Raw genomic sequence first — 4,538 nt, forward strand, 5'->3', positions numbered from 1 at the left:
TCTCAACCGACTTATTGAGAAACAGAGAGGGGAACATAGACTTCAAAAGACTAAATGGTGGATGCCCGAGACGCTTGTGATGGAGCCAAATCATAGACTTTGCAGTAGAAGGATGACGTGTCATTAATAACTGATTTTTGCTAGCATGGTCTGGAAGGAGATGATACAACCCATCCTGTTCATTAGCAACTCCAATTGTCTTCTCCGTGGTAAGATCCTGAATAAGACAATGAGAAGGAAAAAATGTGATAGAACAATTCAAATCAGATGTAAGTTTTTGAGTGGAGATAAGATTAGTAGAAAGCTGAGGAACATAAAGAACATTTTTAAGAAACAAGGAAGGTTGAATTTGAATGTTACCAGAACCAATAACTGATTTATGGGATCCATCAGCTACGGATATAATATGACTACCAACAGTAGGATGATAAGAACAAAACAACTCAGTACGACAAGCCATATGATCAGTTGCACCAGAATCCAAAATCCATGAGGTTTTAAAATCAGTGCAAGAAGCAAGAACAGATATAGAACGTGTGCTCTTACCAGATAAGATCGAAGAACTATCATGCTCGGCCATTCTTTAACAAAAAAAGTTAACAACCAGCGATAAAATCAACCAAACAGAATATCAAATGACCTCTGATCAGAAAAATAATTACAGATCCAGACAGAAGACAAGAAGACGAGAAGAATGGTGGTGGTCCGGTCCAAAAACACGGCCTCACGTGCCTCCACGCGCCGGAGAAAGGAGCTGCGCGTGGGATTCACTCGCCGGGAAAGGGGCGGCGCGTGAGAGCGCGTGGATGGGCTTCGCCGGCTGAGATTTTTCTGGTGTGGTCGTCCGGTGAGCGCGCACCTGTCTGTGGGTGGTCGCGGTTGAAAAGTCGCCGGAAAGTGGTCCAAACGGTGAAGACAGATCTGATTGGAGGCGGTCGGAGGTGTTTTGATCGTTTGTGGCGGAGGAACACTGCGTAGAATGATAGATCGGAGGAAAAATAAGGTCAACAATGGTCCCCTTGGTCCAAAAGGTCCCCGGAAAAATTTTCCGGTGGCGACTAATGGCGGCAAGAGGCAAAGAAATTAGGGTTTTGTTAAAAAAGAAGATAATATGTGCGGAAGCAAAGCCCTCAGATCGAGAGCTCTGATACCAACTTGAAAAAGGGTATTCTAATATATTATAGAATTGTAAATAATCTATACAAAGAGTTATCTATTTATAGAGAATATTTGACCTACTTTTAACCTAATGGGCTTGGCCCAATACAACAAAGGGCTTGGCCCAATACAACAATAAATGACTAAATAAAAACTAAATCAATATTATTTACAACAACAACTAACAGAAATAAAATTCCTCTTCAAATCCGGAATAATTAAACAGTCATCCAAAACTAAAGTTATAAATTATCACAAGATAAAATAACTTGTTCTACTGCTAATGCAGACACAAGCTCCCATCTTCAAGCTTAAAATATCTTTGTCCAATGGTAATAAGCTCTCTATGCTTGAACCACTGCAAAGAGCAACAAACATAGTTAGTGGTTCCTGAATCATAGATTCATCCACTAATTAAGCCTTTTAAATTACCTTTGCCTTTTCTTTTCATCACCTCTGGGCAATCTTTCATCAAGTGTCCCTTCAGCCTACAATTGAAACACTTGCTTTTCGGCTTCTTCATTGCAACTGGTTTGACAACTGATAACCAAGTCATTTTGTTCTTGTTACCACCCTTGGGTTTCCCTTTGGATTTAACAAGACTCTTAGCAAAACCTGCACTGAGTGCATTCTGTCTAGCAGAGCTGCTAGACACAGCAAACATGTCATTAAGAGTCTGAAGCATTTCTACTCCACTCTTAATTATGTACACTTGCTTTTGCAAGTGTTTCGAAAGACTGACAATAATATAGCAGCGAACTACCATATCTGCCCTCTCCCAATCTGAGAAATGCATCTTAGTTTCCTTATATGCACTCTCTACAGGTTGCCATGGCTTTGGTACGGTAAGGACAAATTTCAGCTTTTCATGTTTAAGAACAACATCAAGGTTCCTTTTCCATTCTTTATAGTTTGTACCATCTAGAGGTTTTTGACCCAAAATCATGGCTATAGGATTTAAGTACAAGTAGATTCTCATAACTACTCTTGTTTATTGTTAACAATCATTCAGTTTATCTTTTCAAGGCTTACGATGGGCAAGTCACTTGTAAAAACCAAAATTGTTATTTGGGCCTTCAGTGCCATTGCCAGAGCCTCGATGGGAGGGTTAACAACTTTACCAAAGTTGAATGTCATTAACCATTGTTTATTCAAAATTATCCTTAGTTCTAAGAATTGCCGACGATGGGTTGTACAATACTTTACTAAAACTTTGAAATTATTAAGATTTAATCTAGTGAAATCTGATTATCCTTATCTGATAGGGCTTCAGCGATAACCATTTCACTAATAAACCCACAAATGGAGCCCGCAGGTTTTAAAATTAATTATTTAATTTTTAAAACCTTCACCCATTCAATATTTTTGTTTGAGAATTTTCATAAGCCCTGTCGAATTCATTGTTTAATTTCAACATTATCTTTAATAACTTAGTATTATCGACGATGGGCCATACAATACTTTATTAAAATTTTGAAATTATTAAGGCCCAATAAAATCCAATCATGCTTATCCGTTGGGGCCTCACATGATTATTTTATTGATAGACCCACAATGCACCTGGAGGTTAAATTAATTTCTTAATTTAAATCTCCTTCCTAATTATTTAGGTCCAATCTAATAAAATTCAATCATGCTTATTTGATGGGACTTCACATGATTATTTTATTAATGGTCCTATAAGCGCATGGGAAGAAAAGAGAAGGAATGCTATGGTCTCACAATCTGGACTAAAGTTCAGCAAGGAAGAACAAAACTCAGACTTGATATTTCTCCAATGGTGCGCACAAAAGAGGGGATAAGAAAAGTGGGATTTTCGGCCAGTAGTGTTTCATGCAACCTGACTTCTCTATACTAATTGGCTCAAGGCTTAATAAAGCTGACTTGGGTTTGTCCAAGGTAACAAGCAAAAAAAATCAGAATTTCTACTACTCTATCAACCTATGCGCATAATTAGGGTTACAAGAGTGGATGAAATTTTGCCATGTGTAATTAATCAACCAATGCATGGCAACCTGGTAGATTTATTTAAGATAAGGTGTGAGGCTCACTAAATAATTAAGGCTGAACATAATCCCCTTATTTATTGTTCATGTGCCCTTAAATTATTAATTAAAATATTTACACATTGTAATACCATTAGCCCTATATTTTGAACTAGAGTTCCAAATACTTAAGACATATATATATATTTACTCACCCATAACTCAATTAATGTAATTTTCCTAAACCAATTTAATCACACTCGAGCTATGCATATATAGTTCGAATCCAAATAAGCTTCCGTAGTTCTCATTGTAGTTTACACATGGTTCCCTAATTATGTGGGATGTTACACTCTCCCCACCAAAATTTGAAGTTTGTCGCCAAACTTCTTCCTACCATTCTGAAATCTGCTTAAATCTAATGCTTAACACAATTACTCCATGCCATACAGTTTATTACATTCAGACAGTCACCTATAAAAGTCATCAAACATCTCAGAGTATTACAAGCAAACTTGTACTTTACATGATCATTAGATAATATATATATATATATAACAAAATTTTATTCATACGGAAGGAAATAAAAATTTTCTAAACTTATTCATAACAAAACAAACATCTGGTTATCTTTTTATCAACACCACAAATCTTGATATCACAAAATGAAGTAAAACCGATGTATATGAGGTTACTAACCAAGAACTCCAGCTATTAATGTTTATAATGAAACTCATGACTTTAGCACACATTTGGTTGGCAAACTAAACAAATCCATTCATAAAACACTTCTTCACTAAATAAACTTTAACAAATAATTCTAGGGTGAGCATAAGTGATAATTTTTTTTTATCCGATTCTAAATTATAACACATGAAGCAGAACATGACAATAGACAGATGGTTCCTCACAAATCCCCATATCATCACTCACCTTGGATACCACACCATATTGCCACTCAACTAACCCTAAATTTACCAGTTCCCAGATAAAATGCAATTAACCAGTCAGTGGCCTAAATCAAAAGTTCCTAAGAATGTAGAGTTCCATTTAACAATGAAGTAATATCAGCTCCTATTACAAGTGTTTCGTCTTCGCAAGGTACATGTTACAATTTTAAAAATGCCATTACTTCCTAACTTAATTTCTTAACACGAACAACGATTCAGCTCACTCACTAAACACATCACACAATCACATTATATTCAGACTTTTACATTAATTACCTTACTAAATAAAATCATAGACAGGATTTTATACTTATAAACTTTCAGGAAGTCAGGCAGTAAAACAGGGCACATCACATTCCAACTTTCAATTGAGAGAAATCTTCATAAAATCACAAAATCTCTATCCTGCTTTTCGAACATGTCATGTTAAGTGGTACCCCTCTTA

The sequence above is a fragment of the Gastrolobium bilobum genome, unplaced genomic scaffold (genome assembly GCF_033153095.1).
Source record: "Gastrolobium bilobum isolate Gb01-03AN ecotype WA unplaced genomic scaffold, APGP_CSIRO_Gbil_v1 utg1802, whole genome shotgun sequence".
Classification (NCBI taxonomy): Eukaryota; Viridiplantae; Streptophyta; class Magnoliopsida; order Fabales; family Fabaceae; genus Gastrolobium; species Gastrolobium bilobum.